The sequence below is a fragment of the Catharus ustulatus genome, chromosome 4, assembly GCF_009819885.2.
Source record: "Catharus ustulatus isolate bCatUst1 chromosome 4, bCatUst1.pri.v2, whole genome shotgun sequence".
NCBI lineage: Eukaryota > Metazoa > Chordata > Aves > Passeriformes > Turdidae > Catharus > Catharus ustulatus.
The window spans coordinates 29,385,403-29,409,125 of NC_046224.1; the positions used below are offsets into that span (position 1 = coordinate 29,385,403).

Below are 23,723 nucleotides of genomic sequence, written 5' to 3' on the forward strand. Positions count from 1 at the left end.
ACTGAAAAAGAACAAAAACCTGGCACCCAGACAATCCAGGTTTTACAGGAAGCCTTTGTGCCTTACAGCCCTGTCTGAGTCCAGTAATATTTTCTGTAAATGCTCTTCCAAAACAATGCATTTCAACTTCCGAAGGAATACAACTGTGGCTGTGAGCCTCAGCAATGCTTGACATACACAAGTATTGTTCCAACATGAAATACAGAGTTTATTAAAAAGCAGGATTATAGACCTTCCCAGTAAACCTAAATCACGTTAAGGATTTTGACCTGTCTTCAAAGCATATCAAATGGAAAGTGTACTCTCATATTTCAGAGCTACTGACTATACCAGCTAGACTAACCACACACTCCTGCTAACGACCAAATTCAATTCCTCTTGTGCTATTCTACTTCATATATTTTAGCTCTATACCAATCTAATTAAGGCTGAGCCACACCAACTTTATGATAGATGAAGAAAGTCCAGGAAGATGTTACATTTTAATTCTACAGCAGTTTGTGTCTATAGAAATTTATAGCACATTCTTCAGATCAACAAAATTCTGCTACAGACAGCTTAGCCACAAAATACTGCAGACAAAATACCACAGAACAGCTTAAAAAAAGAGATTAATCGGGGACTAGTTTATGTACAAGCTTTAACAAAGCCCATATAACAAAATGGATAAGTATATATGATGATAATTTATCGTAAATCAAAAACCTTTCCAGAGCCAAAATGAATTCTCAATGTCTTGAAGGGAGGCACATTTCACAGAGGTTTTCTTTTTTTCTTCTTCTTTTTTTTTTTTTTTTTAATTTAAAACAACCTTAATATCCAAAGTACTGGGAACAATAATGTATTGGAATATAGGGATTTACAATGGCCATCTGTGACTTAATTATTGCTATCCCTGTTTAAGGATTGATTAAGCAGTTTAATCAGATGATTCTGTACTCCTGCCTGATAAACTATCACAAACTATCCAACTGACAGACCACCAAGGCAACACAGCCTACTAATAATGATCCTGCTCTACATTCAAAACAGGCAGGAGCACAAAAAGGACACCATGAGCTCATGGGAGATCCTTGAGTCACCTTGAATAAAGTAACTCCAATAAACTGGATCTCAAAAGGCAAACACAGTAACTGTAAAACCACACTGAGGAGGCATGACACTTCATGACACTTCCGACTGTGAAGCAGAAAGACACACTTTTATGCTTAAATTGTTTTGCCAAGTCAGAACCTGGTTATATTAAACTAAATGCTTCTCAGAAATCAGGCATGCAGTTTAAAATTCTAGGAAAGCTAAAATATTATGCAAACTTGTTCTCCACAAACAAATTTAACCTTAGCTGCCTAAAAGTTATGGTACTTCAAACACAGCCAGTATCTTAGAGGCTAAAAAACTCATTATGCTAACTAAATGTAGTGCCACTGTACTAAGTCTCCCTTAAAGCAACAAGCTGTGAGATATCCTAGTTATTTCAAAGAACTCCTCTTAGAAATAGCACAGATTTTGTGGTCAAAAGGAATGAAAGTTTCTTCCTCTTGCTGTGAGAGTTCAGAATGAGTTTCTAAAATAAAGTTACCTTTGCTAATAGTAACATTAAGATCTTGTAGCCCCTGTGAAATTCCACAGAAAGCAGAAATTAGTATAACATCTGCTGCCCATCACCAGTCATTTCTAAGCAAATTGACTTTATTAAATAATTGGTAACTTGTTTATATTTCTATAGCTTTCTTTAAAAACATTGATTGATTTAAGCAATCCTATAATTTCATTGCCCTATAAACTTGACTGGAGATAAATAAGGATTTATGTTCACAGATCAATAGCTCCACATTCACAGTAAAAACCAAAAAACCCTGCTAGTCTTGTAGCTGCAGAGAGACATACAAATGTTTGCAAAAAGATTATGGTAAGAGCTGTTAGGTTATAATTTTTTTCTGAAGCTGAGTTTTTAAACACCATGAAAAATACCTAACCTTCTTTGTCTGATTGAAATGCTACTCTAGGTAACAAATTTCAGGCTTGAAATCTCCAGACTCTGTTTTGATACTGAATCAGAGGTCAAAAGAACTGCGAAAAACTTAACAGAAGTACCTTGTTCAATAACTTAATTAAATAAACTTACAGACTAATACAATGCATTTATCTGTCAAAATTTACAATGACAAATGGGAAATGCACCAAAAGTCTCAAAAACCTTGAACCTTAAACAAGATAAAGAACTATTCCTCACCTGAGGTCCACCACTGTTTTTTTTTTTTTTTCAAATTTCTCTTGCTCCCAGAAGAAACTTCACAGATGTGAATGGAGAATGTGCCCATGGGGTTATGGCCTTCAGCCTGACAAGAATGTTAGATTTCCTCCCATCTGGGAACTGTGGGCAGTATCAGCTGTCCCTTTATGCCTTATCTCTAACTGTCTAAAACCAGAGGGTTTGGATACAATTGTACTGCGGAGGTGAGTAAGACAGCAAAAAGAGAGAGCAAACGGATGTACGTATTAGATGATACAAATATGCCAAAACCAGAACAGGTACTGTATCTTACTACTGCCACTTGTTTCTGCACAGAAGAGGTGGTAAACTGGCAAAAAGGGAAAAAAAAAGGTGACAATGAAGCAAGTCAGACTAATACTACTGCCACAGCAATGGTTCTTATACCTCAAGAAGCCCAGAAGCTGCTAGTTTCCATCCACATGTAGAAATGCAACCTGATCGCAAAGAAATTCTAACTGGCAGTAGAAAGAATCACTGAGGAGCTTCAGCAATTTTTTAGTGGCATCTACAGAACCACTTCTTAAGATGCAGAAATATCCCTTCACAGGACACTGTCCTGGAGATCACCCCGTGCAAGGTTTGGTAATGCTCCTCTGACTCCTGCAGATGTGGTAGGGGATGTTGCTGCCCTGCTGCCTGTCTTGTCTTTGAAAATGTTCCCCATGACAAGAATTCAAAATTACAATAACTGTCCTCTGAACAACCAAAATGAATATTAATATTCTCAGATGGCAGTAAGAACACAAAATGTATGAGGGACTGGAATACACAAAGCTGGGGCAGGAAGACACATAGAACCTTCACACTATGGGGCAAATGCAGGGACAATACAAATTACCTTGAAATGCCTTCTTTTCATTCATGCCCCTATACAGAGTGTATTTGCTGCCTAAATGTATGCATCACATGATGAATAGTTCTTGGTAGAACATGCCAAATATTCCCAAAGGCCTTCTTACCCGCATGAAAGGGAGCACAGATAACTAACATGCAAGTTACAACCCCCTTATATGTGACAGAGAAGCACATGCAACATAGGGGCAGCTTTGCTCTGGTTCAGCCTTTTGTTCTTTCCCATTCATTGGGCTTTTTTGCTGCAGACCTTTCTGCTGACCGCTTGTACACTAATACACCAAATCAGAAATCCCTTCAGCTATCTCATTCTCAGCAGATATGTTGCAACACAGACATGCATAACCAGTGAGGGGAGAGAAAAAAAAGGTGAAAAAAACCCAAAATTTCGCAATCATAAAACCCGCACTTCCAAATCTCAAGCTTTCTCTGAACTCTTGGTTTAGTTGAGTTTTTTGCTACAGCACTGGCTGTTCATTTGTGCAATTGTGTTAAATACAGGTTTTACTGGGGGTACGGACTGTCCAGCTCAAAGCAAGGAAAAAGAGGTGCTCAGAAGCTGTGAAATTCGAAGGATCAGGGCTAAAATACTAATTAGAATATTTTAATTGCTCAATTAAAAAATGCATGTTTTTCCTGCAGTCTCGTAGATCTGAGAGTAAATCTGTGATATCTGAATGCTTGAGGTTAGCAACACTTGCAAAAGGGCATGAACCCAATAAACTGACCTATTAGCCAAGGGAAGAGGTTAAGTGGAAGACTAAACAACCTGACGTTATGAGTTGAAACAGCAAGAAAAATTTAATCTCAACAAGATTTCAACCCTGCTGATACTCCTTTTAACTTCATCTCTCAAAGTCTACTGTAGTTGGGATCTGTGCCTAAAGTTTACAGCGTCCAGCCTCCTTCCTTCCTACCTTCTGAAGCCTTCCACCAAATAGCAGATAAGCCCAGCCTTATATTGTAGCTGGGCTTAGTACAAAAAGCAAATACGTATCCTTCTCAGGGTATGGAGAACTTTCTACTCAAGAGCCCCAGCTCTGTCTGCGGCAGCTCAGGCTAACTAGAAGTTCCCAGGGACAAAGGCAGGTTATGATGAACTGTAATTCAGAGGGGCCCCCGCAGATGCACATAAGTATTTTAAGGGTGTAGCAAAGAATTTTTGGAAGTCTGGTGCAAGTGGAGGCTCTCTGTCCTCGTGTGATGCACTCAGCTCTGTGTATGTAGAGCACCAACTCCAAACATAAAATATTGTTTTTCTCTCAGTATATGAAACTCCAATGAATCTTATTGGAGCACTGAGGGTACACTGGGAAGATTACACTCCTTAATGTGCAGTTACAGCTGTACTGTAAATGCAACATTACACGCTTTCTATTATGGTTCAAGACCACTCTTCAAGACTGTTATAAACCTCAGAAAACAGGGATTCATAATGGAAATGGTGAAACACACCACTCTAAAAACCCTGGCAGAAAGGAAATATAGCTATAAATTCAGCTTTTCTTTTCCAGCATACACATTGGCAAGTTATGAATAATACGTATTTCTACACTTACAACAGACAGATGCACACACTGTCAGGGTAACCTTTACTGTAAAAGTGGAGGATGGAAAGAGCTCAGAGTGGAAAGAGCAACCTTTCATCTTGTGTTTTACAGAGTTACTGCAACTGCTTTGACGACATAAACCCAGCAACTGAAATTTAGTAGCCTGTACACCAGGGCTGAATTTTGAATGCACTTTTTTTCAGAAAGGGTGGGTTATATTTCTTGGTCATCAAGAAAAAGACATAAGCCCACTCAAATTCCCTCAGCCTTCTTTGTTTTAAAGCAAGACTTGGCTGTTAGGATGCTGTTTAAATGACATTGCAAATCAGCTTGCTATCCATTCAAAAACATATATTCTCCTCTGTATATAATCTAGTCCCTATCTCCTTAACACTACCAAGAAGCAAAATTTGGACTTGTAATTACTGAACTCACTAACATAAAAATCCCTGCTCTGTTTGGCAAGAGAAAGATGGGCAGGTAACTGTACTACCACTGTGGCTGAGGCATTTGGGGTTTCTTCAGCTATTAATAGCAACTGCAGCGGTGGGTCAATATAATCCCACTAGCCATATCACACTGCATGATTTCTGGAGTGTATGAGGAAAAGAAAACAAAACTGACACAATTGCCACTTGGGAGGAGTTTTAAATATTGCAGCCTGACTGTCAGGTGAGGAAAGGTAGAATAGGGAGGTCCATCCTCCTTCAGCACCAGGAGGGAGAGCAGAGGCCCCCAGCACTGCTGCTGCCTGTGCAGGGCTTGGTACCACCACCACCATCTTCCTTCTCAGTCACCTGCCCTGCCCCAGGGTTTCAGCAGCATCCCCGGCTCTCACACTTCTCTGGAGACGTTGTTGCAGGAGTTCTGACGCCCTGGCTTAAGCTACCGTATGTACTGTCCTTGTACAGAGAAACACTCAAAACTCAGCAAGGCTGCATACATAAAACCCAGATATGATCCCTGGTTTTTGTATTAGAGTTGTTCACATTTAAGAAAGTTTTTGAATGTGTAGGGAATGTTTTCAGATTGAGATGCCCCTATGAACTAATTTCTAGTCTAGTTCAGATGTGCCTATAAGTTATTTTCTATCACAAATATATCAGCAGTGCCACTAATGAGTCTATGAGGTACATGAAAAACTTCACCTGGAAAGCAGCCCATGAGACCTCCCCATTATGGCTGCTGGGACTGTTAAGGTAATGGGTTAATTGGTAGAAAGTTTAGAACTTCTTGCCAACACCTCTAACACTAGCTACATGATCCTCATTTCAGATCTGAGGGCACTGCGTTTAACCTTTCTGCATTTTTGATTCATGAAGGACACTAACTCAGCTTTCTGATTTCTGCCTCTCCGTAGGACAGCAGTCCTTGATGCCACGGTGTGCCTGCCCCACACACCCAAAACTGTATCTCTCACTGACCCAGAGCTGCCAAGCCTCTCAACAGGAAGGGAATTACCTCCTTGTCCAGACCTGTTCAGTTCAACATTTGGCAATTTCTGCAGAGACCAACAGCAAAGCTACTGCCATTAAAAGGGCAACACAATTCCCATCAAAACTGGGAACCGCCTTTCTCTTGGGTGACGTCTTTACTAGGAGGGTCTTCTGTCTTCACTTCCACCTTTTTTTTTGTTTGAATAGGGTCTTTCACCAGTAGCTTTAGCTAAAAACTCCCACTCTGCTCCCACAATTTTCAGCTTGCCCACTGCTTGCTGCTTTACCCCAGAAGCAGTAACTGAGAACCAGTGACCCTGATCATAAGTAATACACACAACAAATCTATGGTCTTCAGAATAATGAGTAAATTATTTATAGGAAAGGACCACAGGGTATAAATTGTGTCATTGAACCACGTCCTTATGCATTGGACATTACTATCTCATGTGCACTTAGCCCTGGGTGGTCTGCAGTGTGTCCTTCTGCAAGGTATTTACCACAACTCTTTGGCAAATTTACATTCAGGTGTAAGCACCAACAGCAAAGCTAGAATAGTTTCCCAGGTGCCTTCTTGCCAGAGGATCACAGCCAAAATGTTCAGAAGTGTTTTACCTTACCCAGGAAGCAACAAAACCATTTCTCCTCCCTCTGCTATCTGACCACTGCTCTGCTTTATTAAGCATCAGGGTAAACCAGAAACATTTCCAGGGATTTTCACTGTAGTGGTCTGAACAGCCTGAAACTTTGAGTTGCCTCCGGTTGGGCAAACAGTAGATACACTGGAAGAAGGAAATTTACACAGGCAGAGTCTATTGCAGCCACATATGCAAAACGTGTATTTGTCCATTTCTTCTCTTCTAAGACTTAGAAAGTCAACTTGAAAGGAAAAAAAAATTACTTAAAAAGCCAGCTTAAATTCAGCAAAATCTGATGCTGTAAGACCCTTATTCACTAGAGAAAGATTTACAGCCCCTCCAGGGGAGTGGGATTCCTACCCTCACTTTTTCTAAGACTGAATGATTATTTATCCCACTAACCTTTTCCTGAAGAAGCCAACACATCTAACCATGGCTGCAGGGGACAGTGGCACCTCTCCCGACCCCACACGCCGACACTGCAGTCAGCGCTGCCAGCCAAGCCAAACTCCGATGACTTTGCCCAAGGATGTGCCACAGGAGCGGCATGGCAAAGCTTCCCGGCCAATACACGGGGCAAGGAGGACTAGGATGGACCACAGGATTTACAGAGAAAATCCCAGCAGATCCTTACCTTCAGAGGTCTCCCATGCCTCCTCCAGCGGTTCCTGGTTGGGATGCCAGCCGCAGCTGCCCTGCGATAGCTTGAGGGCAGCAGTGGGGCGTGGAGCCATCGCCGCCTCCCACAGAACAGACAGGTGCTGGCACAGCTGCCAGGCAGGGCAGCAGGACTACAACTCCCAGGAGTCCCCGCTCCTCGCTGCCCCGTTCGCCTGGGCTGCCCGCCCGCCACGCCCTCTGGGGGCTGTAGTTCCACCACCACCCCCAGCCTCTCCGGCTGGCATGCTCTTGCTGGGAAAGGCTTTGCGTGGTCGCGAACGAAGCTAATACTCTGCGACTTTCAATATGTTTATTTTTTTAAAAGTCTATGTGTGTATCTCTGAGCTACAAATGAAAAATTTTAAAAAAAGGCACAAAACTCAGCAAATAATTGTATCTCCAGCGAGGAGAAAATGTTAAGTTAGTACACGTCCAATTGTCCGTCTTCTTCTGGGGGCTTTTTGGTTTGCTGTGAAGGAAGAAGGGAAAAAGTGAAAAATAAAAGCTCGTAAGCAAGTGTTGCCAGATAGCTTTGCAAAATCAGATGGGAAAAATTTAAATGTTCCCATACACTAATTAGTTAATGACTGGCCTCAAGCCTGCAAACGTGCCGATACTTAACTGTATCCTCCACTGAAGTGAATGCAATTGAATCTCATACTCCAGTTGTTCCACAAACTCAAGGCCTCTAGAAATTATAAGCATGGGTTAGTAATGCTGAGATTTTAAAAGTAATTAAGGACTTACCCACATTGGGAGTTCCTGTGGAATAGCTTCTCCTGCATAACTCCCCTTCCCTGTGCTGGACATGTATTTCACACTAACACTGTTTTATTCTGAATTAGCTTGCCCTTTTCAGGCTTTCAGTTCACAAGCTACCTTTGCCCACATTGATGGACTCATGCAAAACTTAAATTGCATGTTCTGTTTTTACCTTGTGTTTAGGCTTTCATTTAGGCATTTGTTCCCAAAAGCCAGGCATTTCTTTTGAAAACTAGAGGTGAAATTTCTCACACAGTCACTGCTGCCCTGAATTTGGGAGATCAATTGGATCACTAAACGCCATGAGACTCACAAAAAAACTCTTTGGGAGCATGGCCCTATTTGCCTAACTGTAAATGTTTGTTTTTCTAACACAAGGCTGTGCAAAGGAACGTTCTGCTTTCAGAGTAAAATGTGCTCTTAGTAATTAGTCCTTGAGGGTAGCAAATTTTAACAATACTTCACAGAGAACCAGAAGTTCATAATCTGTCCAGAATACAGCAAAAGCTTCAAAGTTTTGCATAATTTTTATTAATTGCATATGCATCAAAAAACAGTGTTAATGTACAATGAGCCAGAGTAATTTCTACCAAGACCAGTAGCTATTAAACCCATGGATGCATCAACAGGTCCCCTTTACTTGAGGTGAAGAGGAGGAGAAGGAAAGGTCCTAAGCAACAGGAAATAATGATACATGAGTGATGCAGGAGATTTCAGTATCCGGACAGGTGGTACCCATAAAGACTTCTTCTATGCAGGACCATGCCACGGCCATCTCTGTGCAGATGCAGGGCAAGGTTTCTAAATGAAGACTTCCCAGATGAGGAGCTCATGATGTAGAAGCAGACAGTGAATCCTGCCAGAACTGCAGAGGACACACACTGCCCCATGGCTTCCAGCTCTGAGGCACAGCCCAGCTCTGCATGGGACTGAAGGGAAGCTGCAGAACTTCTGCACCCAAATCGATCCACTGCATGGCTTCTGGATTCCACCTGGCCCAGGGAAGGGTTTAGATGCTTTGCAAGGCACTACAGCTCATCACGTACTTCTAGAACAAATTGGCAGCACACGAATAGCATGCTTAAGCCATAGCCCAGATAAACCTTCCAGGATAGTTGAGATTCTACAATATATGACTTTTTATAGTAAGTTTTCATAGACTTGTTAGAAAAACATGAGCTTTGACCTAGCACCGTTCATTCCAAGAGTTCTGAATAATCTACTTTAATGCAGGTTTAGAAAAGAAGGGGGGGGAAAAAGCATGTTTTTTGACTTCAAGTTTAATTGATTAATCACCATCATGCAATTTATATCAGAATGCCTGTATTAAAGCAGATAGATATGTAGAAGACCTGGAATGGATTGCTTCCCAAAATCTTGTGGCATTAAGAGTGGAGTTATGTTTGCTTTCCTTTTTTGTTTTGAACTCTCCACCACTTGTTTGACTGAGGCAGTCTTTCTTGTTAAAAATGAGGAGTAGGAGAACTGCTTTTGTGAATGCACAGGGTTATAGCTTATTCCAACAGGTATTTCACTAGTTTCTGACTTGCATAACTACAAACACCATGAAAAAGTCTATTGAAACTGCTACAGTACATCTAATGTTTCCATCTTCCTACTTCCCAAAACAATAATAGTCTCAGTCATCTATTATTTGCAAGAATTCACAGATAATATCAGAATAAAAAGGAAGCATGGATAATACAGCACAAGCCCCTCCTATTGTTTCACTGGAACAGGGAAATCCACTGGAGACTAAACTTTCTATAAACACTGGTCTGACACTGGCTGCCCTTCTTCCCTCCCTGAGGAGCCGACTGATGTGGGGAAGCTCAGTCCACCCCATTCACCCGACTGCCAGCAACCCAGAGCTGACAGACTTGCCATATGTAAGGGCCACAGCAGGATGAGCATGCTTCTTTTCCCATATGGAAAACAGATGCAAATTCCAGGTGCAGATGATTTCCCAAAAGCAGAAGACAGGACAAGAGGAAAAAGCATGTAATGCCCATGGTGCCAGAGCTGAAAAACCCTTCCACAGGGGAGCTGTGAACACCCTGCATCTCCATGTACAGAGAAGAGTGAATCAAATTCACAATGCCATGCAGGTTCATACATAGCAAAAGCTTTCCATGTTGCTTTTACATTTTGAAAAAATCAGAGCTTTCCTCAGCCTGCTCTCTTAAACACCTAGTAGGCAAGGGGAAAATGGAAGAAGAGCCAAAATAATGTGCTTCCAAAATGCTGAGCAGCAAAGCAAAGAGCCAAAGGACTCCCATTTCCCCTGAACACCTTTCACAGCTGCACTGTGGTTTCCTGGGAACTTGGCTGAGGCAGCAGCTGGTGCTGCCATCTCACTCTATTCCAACCAGCATCCCAATGTGCAGCCTCAGGGGACCTGCAGGGTATTGCCATGGGGTTTGACTGACCACAGGTGAGCAGGGCAATCAATTTCCCAGCCAGCAGATCAAATAGTAAATACACGGCATGCACAGTCCTTATCTGTAACTTTGATGACATATTAGAGGCTAAAACAGAGGCAAATTCATGGGAAAGCAGGGATCCAAAAATAAGGGTCGTTCTCTCTCCTGTGTCTGGGGGAGGCTGTGCTCGTCTCTCCCTCGGCACTTGTGGCAGATGAAGTGAAGGCATGGAGGGAATCTGGGCTGGGGAGGAGGACAGAAGGGGCTGGGTCCCGGCGGGCAAACGGCAGCGGCTCCGCGTTGCTCTTGCCAGTAGATGGAGCAGGGCTGGCACGGGAAGGGCAAGCCATAGGAGTGGGAGGCCTTCCTGCCTCTATCCACGTCTGCCCCTCTCCCAGGAGCTCCTCAACTAAACGGTCTCCCCTTTCCTGCAGGAGGTTTCTTGTTCCCTCTCCTGGCCAGCGGATCCATCCCAAAAGTCTCTCCCAGCGAAGATAAGCTTCTCCCAGGGTTGCCTCCCTACAGTGATGCCTGCAGAGAGCTGGATACAGCAGTGAGGGCTGATGAGGATGAAAGCATCTATCTCTACTTCTCCACTGGGTCTGCATGTCCATGCTCACATGTTCACAAACACCTACTCTTTTGTTCTTAAACTGTGGACTACCAAGAGTAGACAGAGATCTTCTACACACCCGTGACCACCTTCCATTTCTCCAGAACTGGTTCAGTGTCACTGTCTCTAGCTGTCAGAAGGGTTATTTTCCAGTCTTATGTTTCTGCTGAGTTTAAGCCAGGATCAACATGAAAGATGGATATGTTCATGTCAGGTCAGCAAATTAAACCTTGTGAGCTAAGAATAACCAGATTCCAAAGGTGAAAAAACAGAGATAGGGTGGAAATAGAGAAGTACTGTTTTCCTGCTTAGCCCTGGACACAGGAATGAGTGGAAAAACACCCACATAACCCTCCACCTCCCCTTAGAGCTCCTCTCCACAACCAATTCCCCTTACCCCCAACACCCGTTTCTTCATTCCTTTAATTTGCTCTTTTTGTCAGATTGTGAGATGCAGGTCCTTCTGCAGCTCCTACACATCCCTATATGCTTCAGGCTTTTAAAGTCAGAGATAACCATGGTCTTCCCTTGATAAGCACCCATCAGTGTGTTGTTCCCATCCCAAGATTCCTGCAGATGTGGATCACACAGGTGAGAACAAAAAGAGCACTGGCCACTGCATTTTCATGTGCCAGTTTGAAGAGGAGATGTCAGAGTCCACCTCAACGTGCTGTGTCAGAGGGTCAGTTTTGCACAGGTAACTCCTCTGCAGGTAGCAGGTCTCCTCACAGCAAAGCTGCCTTTCTGTGCACTTTCAGTAAATGTAATGCCTAGCTCAATGCCTATTTTTTCCATAGATAATGATATATAGATACATATATATAGTAAATGTGGACAAAGTAGGTGATCCCTGTGTCATTTTACAAATATTGCACGTGCACTGGCTTGAGAAAGCACAAGCATGCGCTGATGGGAGGGCCTCATATAATGCTCAGTGAGCATTATAATCAAGCAGTTTAACACAGATGTAGTGCTGCTGGTAGGGTATCATTCAGGGCACATAAAGAGACAAGGATACAGCAAACTATACAGAATAAATACTTTCTGGTTGGCAAAGGGAGACATTTGCAGGTAATTCTAATATCTACATTGCATTCTTCCTCCTTCTGCCTTCAGTTTTCATTATTCTACTTTTTGGAATCAATTCATTCTTTCACAAAAGAATTGGAATATTTTATTCTTCTATTTTTATATTATTGTCAAAAAGCAGCTCTTTTGTTTATGTCACATATATGATCTTCACCATCATTAATTAAGACATCACCTAGTGTTATGCCCATCAGAGAAAATCCAAGCTTTGTAAATGGAAAAGTACATCCGAATCTCATTTGCTTTATAATAGTCTGCCCATTTGAAGCCAAATGGTAGTTTTGTAGCCCTGGTACATTCCAAAACTGCCATTCCGGTGTAATTTATTTTAGTCTGTCATAGAATAAACCAGAGATAATTGAAAATCCTAAAGCTCATACCTGAGAAAGGACACCAAGAAATCAGCATGGATTGTACTCTTTCTTACACTTTTTTTAGGGGCAGAAAGGGATTTTGTTGCAGAAAATGCCTTTGACATTAATGTTTGAGCAATCTGCTACATAGACAGTGAAGAATAATATTTTCTAAGATTTTTATGGGATATTACAAGTCCAAGGTAGACAAGTTTCCTAATGGAAAAAGCAAAATATCTCAGGGTTTGAACAGAGGCACCATCTGCACCAGAGTGACCCCAGACTAAGTGACTGTGAGTGTGCATGTCTTTGTGTGTGTGTATGTGTGTACATGTGTGTACATGTGTGTACGTGTGTGTGAGTGTGTATATGTATGTGTACTGCAGAGGGACATTCTTTGCTTCAGTTGCATTATAATTCCTTTAAATATTTATTACTGGAATGTAAATTCTGCTGAAAAGTGGGGCCTTTGCTTTGGGAAAAATAGACCATCACCTACCACGGGTGTTGTCACTCAAGTGAAATAGCCAAGTCCCTTTCAGAGAAACAAAAGGATTTGGTTATATAAACAAGTCACTGCACTGAATTATAAGACTGGGGGAAAAAGAACAAAAACCTGCTGACTGCTGGTTGAACTATTCCTTGGCTACGTGTGAACTGAAGTTCTGCAGATCCAGCAAGAAGCAGGAGCAATATTAAAATGAATTGGTTAGTAATAGTGGAAATAATCCAGCAAGCACATTTACAATATGCAGTGCTAAGGATGGCTTTGTTTTCAGATTGGTTTTGTCTTTATTTTCCATGTAAAGCATTAATAAGCTTCTTAAGGAGATTGGGGAGGGGAGAAAACATTGGCTGATCACCTTAAACCCAGGAAAATAAAATAAGTTTTCAGGTTGCTGGATGAAACTTCAAACTAGAACTAGGGTTTATACTTCTTACTCTGCTTCTTACACTTTACTTCTAGATTATTTCTAGACACCAGAAAGTTATTAAAATCCACAAAGGGAAAAGAAATTTTACATGTATATGTGCTTTAAAATTTATTTTGGGACTTCAGCTGTATACTAGTGTATAAGAGAATAAACCTATAGTGTGAAAAAGCTAGTCAAAAAGAGGAACCAAGGACCAGTCTAGCACTGCAAACACTTGGGAAGGGATTTATCAAATAATATTTGGGCTTATACTTTATTCTGAAGGGTCAAAACTGGACCAGACTGCTGTGGATAGTACCTGCACTTAGGCTCAGGTATTTGTATCACTTTGAACCCTACTGTCATTTCAAGGATATAAATAGGCTTGGAAAAATCAGATTATTGGAAGGATTAAATTGGGATCAGTGTCAGTAATAATCTATTCCTTTGTGGTGACATCAATTGAAATGGAAAGTTTGGGGGAGGGGATAACGCTATACAACATTGCCTATGGATCATGTGGGAATGAGGAATATAAACAAGGGGAAGGAGGCTTAAATAGCACAGCTCTCATATGCCCAACAGTCAGGGTGTACATAAAGCCAGAGAAATCCTCCCTGGAAATAGCATTGGCCAAAGACACTGTCTCACCAAAGGCCAGTAACAGTGATGGAGTGCCAAAACACACCAGTATCTCTAGTTTGTCATGCTAATAAAATCTGTCTGTGTGCTGTGCTTCCACATTTCCAGTCCCACCACCCTGTGTGTTCTAAGAGCCAGAAAATCATAGAGGAATCATAAAGGAGCTTTTTTTTTTTTTCCCAGATCACATTGCCTGAATGTTTTCCCTGTAGTCTCACTCCAGTTATCTCCTAACCAGGCTGGGAAAAAAAGGAACCAAGCACCTGGCTGCCCTGTCTCTGGGGATTCTGAATTATTCCAGGCTGAGGAATGTCTTCTGGTCTCTAAGCACTAGTCCCTTCATCACCAGCTCAGTGCAATTACCCCATCCAGCCCTCTTTGAGCCATCCCCAATTGCAATCCATGCAAGTGTTGCCTACACAAGAGCTAAGTGAGCAGCAGCTGGCCTGGGTTTTTATCATTGCCCAAAATACATTTCTACAAGTACAATCAAATTTATTTTGCTCTTTTGGATCCAGAATGATTTTGATAGCAGTGACTTTATTTTGGTGATAAATTGCCCGCTGAATTTTCTCTCAGCCAGAAACATGACAGCAAGGTACACAAAGTACCTTGTGGTGGTTGAGCAAAGAGAGCAAATTTAGATTTGTTTCCTGTATTGTCTTTCAGAGAAAGTTAAAGACTAAGTTTTCAGTCTGGAGTTTTAAGTGAAATCCTACCTCCCTGATAAGCCATTTTCTTCTTAATCTGAAGATGATTAGAGGGCTGGAGCATCTCTTCCATGAAGAAAGGCTGAGAGAGTTGAGGTTGTTCAACTGGATAGGAGAGGGCTCCTGGAAGACCTTATAGTGGCCTTCCAGTACCTGAAGGGGGCTTATGAGAATGATGGAGACTGAATTTAGTAGGGACAATGGCAACAGGACAAAAAGCAAGGGTTTAAAATTATGAGAGTGTAGATTCAGACTTCATTAGCAGAAGAAATCTTTTACAATTAAAGTGGTGAAACAGTGGCACAGGTTGCCCAGAGAATTGATAGAGGCCCCATTCCTGGAAATATTCAGTTAGGTTGGATAGGTCTCTGAGCAACCTGATCTAGATGAAAATGTCCCTATCTGTGGAAGGTGAGTTGAAGCAGATGACATTTTAGGGTGCCTTCCAACACAAAGCATTCTATGATTCCATGGAATAGGGTATTTCCCTGGATAGGGGTCTTTATCCTTCCACTGACTGCTGAGTGGAGATGCTGGGAGACTGAATGGCAGTGCATCTCAGGTCTTTGAGCAGCTTCCTATGAATACACCCAGCTACAAGCAAGGTAGTGGTGAGAAGAAAGGAATGCAATGTTTCTTGGAGTAAAAAACACTTCACTTGTACTACCCAGTGGTAGAAGCAAAAACCATAGGGTAGGCAATTCCCAGCATTGTTCCCAGGTGCTTTTCCAAAAGTTTGCCTTAACTCTCTACAGAATGCATTATTTGGGATTTTTTACTGTTGAAGAAGAAATGGTTGATATTTGGAATTGCACATTTATAGCTTTGTCTCTTCAGAGGCTCCCTCATAAAAGTGGTTCTTTTCACATTTCCCATTGGATTAGTTTTTTCTAAATATGCATTTTAATTTCTTCCTCTATTTCTTTAGATGTAAAATGCAAGCCTCTGCATCTACAAAAATCTCACACGCTTCTCTTTTCTTTCAGTCTTTCAGATTCCCATTTTTACTTCGGCTCTGTTAATTACTCATTTATAATTATTTCCCTCTTTATTTACATGGGCATGTGTTTTCCCTGGGAAGCCGCTGCCTGGTCCTTGGGAGTCAGTGTAACCTGACTCCAGCCCTGCTTGCTCTCTGTGAACCTTCTGGCGTCACGGAGCAGCTCTCAGCAATCAAGGGGCAGGATCACTGCCTTGCTTGGCCCTGGGTGCCGAGTACTGGGTGCTGGGTGCCCATTCCCTGTTTGCCAGCTGCACTAAAGCATCTGGAAATGCTCTATCATCCCAAAAGAGCCTGGCCTCAAGTGGGTTGTGAGACCAGAAACCCCCATGGGGGCAAAGCAGGAGGGGCAGAAGAACCTTGTGGGGGCATCCCAAGCATTGCAGCCTCCATCCCTTCATCTCCCTCTGCTGCTGCTCTTCCGCTGAGGAAAACAAGCTGGCAGCAGTGGCACTTCGTGCTTCAAAGGGCCCCTGACAAGCACGTCACTGTTATTTGTGTAATGGGCTGAAATTCTTGACTGAGCAGTGATACACAAAGGAAAAGTCTCAGTGTAATTACTGATCCTTACAGCATTTCATTCCTGAAAATTTGAGGGTAAGAAAATAGCTGTAAGGGTAAGCAGGAGATTAGTGTTGGTTCATGGAACATTCCTTATTTAAACATTTTCAGCATGTCCCGAGGTTGCTGTCCCATAGGCAGGGCTTACCAAGGACGTGATTCCTGTCTTCTTCATCTTTAAATCATCAAGCTTTCTCCTTGGACATCAACTAGAACCATCAGAGCTGATAAAAAAGAAGGGGAAAAAATTTTACACAGATCCTTCATCACAATTTTTCTTTCTAATTTTTTGTTTTAATTTTCAAATTTTAAAAACTAGTTTTGAACACTTCTTTCTTGAGGTTGTGAGAAAATCTCCCTTTATCCTCTCACAATCAAGTAATAATAGAAACCAAATATGTCCCCTTCTATATCCACAGTAAATAAATCTATGCCTGTCCCACTTAAGAACTAGCTGCTACTGAGAGTGCATTTTTTTCATCTCATCTCCACTTCCTTGTGGGTTCATATTAATTTTTCTGTAGTGGTAGAAATGAAGTTCCAGGAATGTGTTTTTCTCAGAATCAGGCTGAGACTGAGTCTCTGGCCACAGCTTTGGTCAAGTTGGTCAAAGGGTTGAGTTTGTCTGAGAAGCAAACTGTCTCTTTAGCACCAGTAGCCAGAAGAAATTCTTCCCATTAATGCCAGCCAGGCTCCAGCAGTCCTCTGTTTCATGGCAGTGTCTTTCTCCAAAGAGATCAAAGCTTTCCATGCTGTCTGACTGGGACACCTTCTGTGACCCTGCACAGGCTGGGAAGCAGCACTTCAATTGATTTCAGCTCTCCCAGTTGACACAGTTTGCTGGATTTTGGAAAACAATCTACGGAAAAGAGTTCAGCAGCAGCTGGTGTGCAGGCTTTGTGGGCTCTGCTCACAGTGCCAGCGGTCACAGCACCACTGCCTTGGGTCACATGCCACCATGAGGGATGGAAGCAGGAGATCTGAGATGGAGCCATGGGTACAGGTACAGCCTGGCTGGGCTCACTGGCCGGGGTTGTTCCACAGCAAAGCACAAGCCTCACTTTTTCTGAGGTTCTCTGCATGTGAGCATGAGTAAGAGGACAAAGTCTCCAAGTCGAAGGGGCCAAGCACTAGGGTGGGAAGAGCAGAGTCCATGTTCAATAACCTGTCTGCTTATCTCAATATTGTACCTGGCACCAGGGCACTGTAGTGAGTGGAACCCCATAAATACCCATGACAGATAGTAATTAGCACCCCATACATACCATCAACACATGAGCTTGCCACTAGGAAGCAAGAAGAAGCTTTTCATACCCAACTGGCTTGAAGCAAGCTTGAAGGTGAAAATAACAGGAAGATGTAAAAAACAGTGTTTGAAAACAAAGATCTTCCTTTGGATTCAAACTTTTAAATGAAAACAAAGCCTAAACCAGCAGTCTTGTACTAGTAGCCTTTGGCTCCGAAATGCCCGAAGTCCGTCTATATCTGGCTGATAAAAGGGTAGTTGATTGATTCATTACAGCCAAAGGCTCAGCTCCTAGGAATGCATGGTGCTTAATATTTTTTCTGGGATCTCTTTGATCTCTGCTGGAGGTTGAGGAGCAGGCTCCAAATTATAAAGTATTTTTGGAATTATATTGAGACCATTTTTCAGAAAAGTCACCTTCAAGTCTCCAAGATTCTCTCTAGAGACACAGGGATGGTGGAAAAATTCTAGCACAAGAGTTTTATCTGAGGAAAAGTAACATGACCAATCTTAAAAGAATGGTAATCCAATCATATTTGGACAAACACTTGAATGTGGATCTAGCTAGAGAAAGACAGGCATCCCAGTCACAGCACATGGGAGAAACTCACCTTTCAATTCAGTGTGCTAAATTCCATAGCTCTATTTACTTCAGGTTAACAAAACACAACAGGGGCATGGCATCTGCTCTCTACCATTCCCCCTCTACACAGAGCCCTTCCCATCCCCGCCTTGTACCTTAGAGTCCATGGGACTTTGTCTTGTCTGCCAGATCATGATTACATGTGCCAGGCTGCTGGAGAGTTTCAGCCATCAGAGCAATGTCTGAGAGTCTGCTGGATTCTGGGGGTCTCCTCATCACAGACAGTGGTCAGCAGGACTGGAACCCGCAGTTCAGTATCTGACAAGTGCTCTGGCAAAGCAAGTCATGGAACAAGGAAACTTCCTTCAGTGAAATTCTAATAACCTCCTCCACAATACTATAGAAACTTAGAAGACTCTACATTCACTGACTGCATTTACCCGAGCATTACAAAATATTAAACAGCAAATTTAGCAAAACAAGAGCTTTCAGGTATTCTCTTTGGTAGGCAATTGTCAAGGGCAGAGCTGCATGTCGAGTTTGTATCTGCGCTGAAACCTCCACTGACTTAATTAGGGTAAAATGCATGAAGTGTAGTCATTATAATCTGCTTTGCAATGACACAAACATATAAAAGCCATGTTCATATGACAGGAGTGTCCAGATTTTGCATATAGGCCTTTGACAAGATTTAGGGGGGGAGAAGAGGAAAGGAGAGAAGAAGGGAAGATTGTAAGAATTGCTCAGCTGATGTTTCTAAAACCCTTGGAAACAGCCACTAAGTATTCCACTGCCTCCACCCTTCCCAGTAGTCTCATTATGGTAAGTAATGTTGCACGTATTTGAAAATTCAGGTTTTCATGAGGCTGGCTGTGCAGTGGAGCCAGCAGCACAAGTGGTGCTGAAGATCTCTGCTCCCAAATGCTGAACCCCAGCGCTCGTGCCCCTTCGGCTCCCAGGATCAGCTCTCTGTACTTTCAGAAAGCGTCTTGAGCTTCTGCCTTAAAGTAAAAACATATCATGACAGATACTCTAATCACAATGTCTAAATATAATACAAGGGAAGACAATTTAAGAGAGCTCAGATACACTTTTTAAAGCAACTGTCAGGAAACTGACTCTGTGGCTTGCTGCTTTAGAGTAAGATTAAATGAATCAGTCTCACCATTTGAATGCGTGGGAAGTCAGAGACAGCAAAGTGACAACTAAGGACAGTTTATTTATAATTGGGCCCTCCTTCTATAGCTGTTTGTGCATAAGGCCTGTGCACTAAGTAGAAAAGTACCTGACCTTTATGTAAAATTACTCACAAGTGCTACATGTACGTCAGGTAGACGGCTATGCTGGTTTGGCTGATTACAAAGATCATATAATTATTGAACTGCCCAGTGATGTTTGGGAAAAGAATACAGGTTATTATCCAGCAGCTTCAAAAGGCTCTGGCTCCACGGTCCTTCAGTCAGGAGTCCTTCACAACAAGGAAGAGCCTGAGCTGGGCATTGCTGCCAGGAGACCCCTGGAGGGATGGCATGGGGACAGAGGCACCACCAGTGCAGCAGCTTTGCAGTCAAGGAGGGTCTGTGAGAGCAGGAGGGCAACACTGAAGCAACGTCGAGCAGGGGCCTATGATACTTAAGCTGCAGATCCCCACCCCTTGGGCTAAAAGACTTCCGACTTTAACACAGAGGTTTCCAAAACAAGACTTGCCACCGAGAGTCAAGAGTGCTGTAGCTGCAGATGTGACCACGAGCTTGGGAGAAATTCAGCAGTTTATGGTACTGTCTGATTAATGAGCCCAAGTGGAACAGCATTGCAAAGAGAAATGGGTTTGTCAAAGGAAAAAAAAGGTGGATTTCTCATCTCTACCTCCTCAGGATGTGGTCCTCACCTTTTAAAGTGTCATTCTGAGTGAGTGAAAGGCAAAATCCACAAATCTGAGATAAAGCTGCTGAGAGAAGTACCAGGGAGTGGCTGAGTCCCTGGGAAAAAGTGCAGCCTTGCCTTTTGCACAACCTCCAGGTGGAAAAGTCAATGGAATGAAGCTGACCTCAAGCTTTTATTCCTCCCCACTTTGGCAGGCTTTAGTCTATAGCATCAGCCTGCACCCCTAACTGGGAAATATTATTAAAATGACATTAAATATTAAGAGAGACAACACAGCATCTCTCTCAGTGAGGGAGCTCCTGACACAGCAATCTCTTCCTAATAAACTGCCTTGACAAACAATTTACTTATGTTCTTATTTCAATTAGATGAACTACTCTGCAGCAGTAAGGGTGAATGTGGCTGGGTGTTATTTTGAGAAGTAGTAAATATTTAATCCTCTCTTTCTGTATGGAAGAGGGTGGGCAGCAGGGTCGCAAGATGAGACCTCATGATCACAATTTTTAAAGCTGTGATAGTCACAGGTTGTGACTAATCAGGAAGGCACGATGCTTTTGTGTCAACCTTTCACCAATAGCTTAGCTATTGGTACATCACTAACAGTGATGGACATCATGGCCAGGTTTGGCTGTCATAGAGGTCTGGGCTGGAAAAGGGATAATATCCAATGCATAGCTAAATATGTGTAAATACTAGAAAAGTTTTCCACCCCTGGCCAGAAGACTCCCACCAAGCTCAGGGCTGTGTTGTGGCTGGCAGTGCGTGTACCAAATGTACTCCTAAACACACAGAGTCCCCAGAAAGATCCGTGGTCAAGTCATGGGTTCAGATCTCCAGGTTCCCAGCTGAGCAAGGGAGTGGTGCAAAGACAGGAGAAGGACTGCTGGAAGGTACTCGGAAATGTAAAGCAAAGAAAATATCCATCTCTGCTTTCTTGGAAGCTTCGCCTGCAATTTCAAGTATTTTCTGTTGACAGCACAAGACGTGGAAGTAAACACGTGTGCTTGTCTTTGAAACACTGCTGGTCTGATGGCCATTTTGGGAAGGGGGATAAAAATGTTTAACTTCAGAAAAGCAGTTGCTTTCCAGAAAATCCCTTGAGGCTCTACACAGCCCACAGGTTGGAAGCCACGAGGTTTCTGTCAGCACATCCGTACTTATCCCTGAAGTATAGCATAGAAGATCAGCTCTGGCAAAGTGCCACAGAAGTTTTATTACTTTAAAGTCACTGCATTTGTTTTATAAGGCCTGACCAAAATTTTACCTCAGTCTGTATAGTATTTTTTCCCATATAATAAAATGCCTCTGTTTGAAAAGGTTGTTTCAGAGGTTGAAGAGTAGAGGGAAAACCCTTCCCTTGTTGCTGAAGGCATGTCTGAGATCAAACATAGCTGCTCTTCACTGGAAAGGCCACACAATGAGATTTTTAAGGTGAAGAGTGAAATGGAATAAATAAAGCTGAGCAGTGAGGGTGGGGTACACGAGTGGGCCAGGCAGGCATTGCCCAGTAGGAATTTGGCTTGTAAATCATCCTGCTAATAACTCCATAGAGTCTGTAATGATAGAGAACCTCACCTAATGCTTCATCAAAAAGTCAACACAATTTGCAGAACTGGGCATCCCTCATACAATCCTCTACAGCACTTTTACAGATTTGTAAGTAACTTTTTCTTTTCATGCATGTTGCCCTTTTAATCTGAAATAGTACCTTCCTTTCCCTTTAACCGAACTGGTGTTCAGAAATGGATTGAAAATGGGCATTAGATACAAAATTTCAGATCCAGAAGCAGAGAATTCGGAGTGCAAGATGATTCCTCATGAGTGTATCCACATCCTTATAGAAACAATTTGAAGCCTGGAGAAAATTATTTAGGAGGCTGAGACAAACTGTCCACTGAGTGGTTGTATTTAGAGCTGCATATGTGTCCAGGGGCATCACAGCATCACCAGCACCAGTAGAGCCACACAGGCTGGTAGGAGCTCAGGCTCTGCCCACGGGGCCCTGCTGAAGCCACTGGCCACTAAAAAGGTTGAGCTGATGGTGGCAGAGACTGTACCTCCCCTGGAAATGGCACTTTCAGTAAGACAATAGAGCGTCAATAGAGAGTCAAAGTTTAGGGGATACACTGATGGTTTCACCAAAGGAGAATGAGGAATTGCAAAGTGAAAACAGGGTAAAATTTAGAAAGAGATAATTTGAAACATTTCCTGCTTAAAAATTTGAAAAAAATATATTGGGGGAAAAAGAAGTATGGAAATAACTTTGTATTTAACAGCATACGAGGGCTACATTTAATTTTTTGTTGTGTAGAATGGGATTTTTTTCCTTGCTCTAAGTGTACCTTTTAATGGAGCTTTACCAGTGGAATAATTAGAAAGCCTGCATCACAAATGTGATGCTCTCAGGAGCTAGGTACTGATGTGCCCTTTCCCACTGCAGCAGAGGTAGAAAGGTTTCCAGTGAGCTCTGGGAAGCAGGAGTCTCTCAGGAATTTCTCAGCACAGCAAATGCACCAGTAGGTGCTACTGGCGATTTTCACCAGAAGGATTTTTTTTAGCAAATTTTTCTCCCTTCCAGCCAAGGACAAACCTCTGACACTAGCCCATATTATTGTTTGAAGACAGATTGAAATCTCATGATTCTGACATGGTTTTATTTTTAATTTCCACACAGCAAATGTCAGGGGAAAAAATACCCTAAAAATTATACTTCAGAAAAGACTATAATTACTTCCAATTAAATCATGGCCCTGGTTGTTTGAAAGACAACCACAGCTAGAATTTCATTATCTGATAAGCACTTTTCTTTAAAATGTATTTCAAAGTTTCTTTTATTAATCATAAGAAGAAAGGGATCCAAGATCCTGCAACAATACCTGAGCCAACTGCAAAAGCTCCACAATGGGAAATTGTGTTTAACCCTTCAAATGGAGAGGCCACACCATTTTTAGGGCATTTATTTCAGCAATACTCCTGATGGGGAAGCAAGCTCAGGAATGTGATCAGATGTGGTGTTAGGCTTGGGTGAGGTGACCCAGATCTCTGCCTTCCCCAGGGCACTGATCAGGCTGCGCGCCTGCATCACACCTTTCCTCCACCCACAGTACCTAAAGCGTTTTACATCTGTCCTGTTTCTCCTGTCTCTATCAGGGTACATCTGTTGAAGCCACTGAGGCTATATCAGCATCATCTGGTTTCATAGTGGGAATTAAGTCCCATCCCTCTGTATGCCTGTGCTGTAGATCCATTTGTTATCCCCCAAAAGGAGCATTTACATCACATGAGCTGCATTGAGGAAGCCACTGATGTTCAGACTGGGTAAAAATATCTGAGTTCTTATGAAGCCTCACTTGCTGGTGCATGGGATAATTGTGCTGTAGGTTTTTGTGGTCTTATTTTGAACTTCAGCTGTGACAGAGCCATCAGTCCTCCAACCCCACTCAAGTATGCAGCATATTTTCCATATGTGTTCAAAGATAAGGGTCTTCCCTCAGAATCTTACAAAATAAGCAGTCATAGTCGCAGCCCAGTA

The 23,723-nt window shown here is 42.4% G+C and overlaps 1 protein-coding gene across 2 annotated transcripts in view; it reads right to left on the minus strand.

The window, feature by feature from the left end:
* TBXAS1 (thromboxane A synthase 1) overlaps window positions 1-18,491 on the minus strand; it is a 253,833-nt gene extending 235,342 nt beyond the window's left edge. The window contains exons 1-2 of one of the 2 annotated variants that reach the window (XM_033057856.1): window positions 18,463-18,491; window positions 16,627-16,702 (exon numbers count right to left, since the gene is read on the minus strand). The gene's annotated coding sequence lies outside the window, so the exon portion shown is untranslated. Of the gene's footprint in view, window positions 1-7,385; window positions 7,474-16,626; window positions 16,703-18,462 lie in introns of those variants that run through there. The other variant, XM_033057858.1, reaches the window with a different exon arrangement.
* Window positions 18,492-23,723: the final 5,232 nt, after the last annotated feature.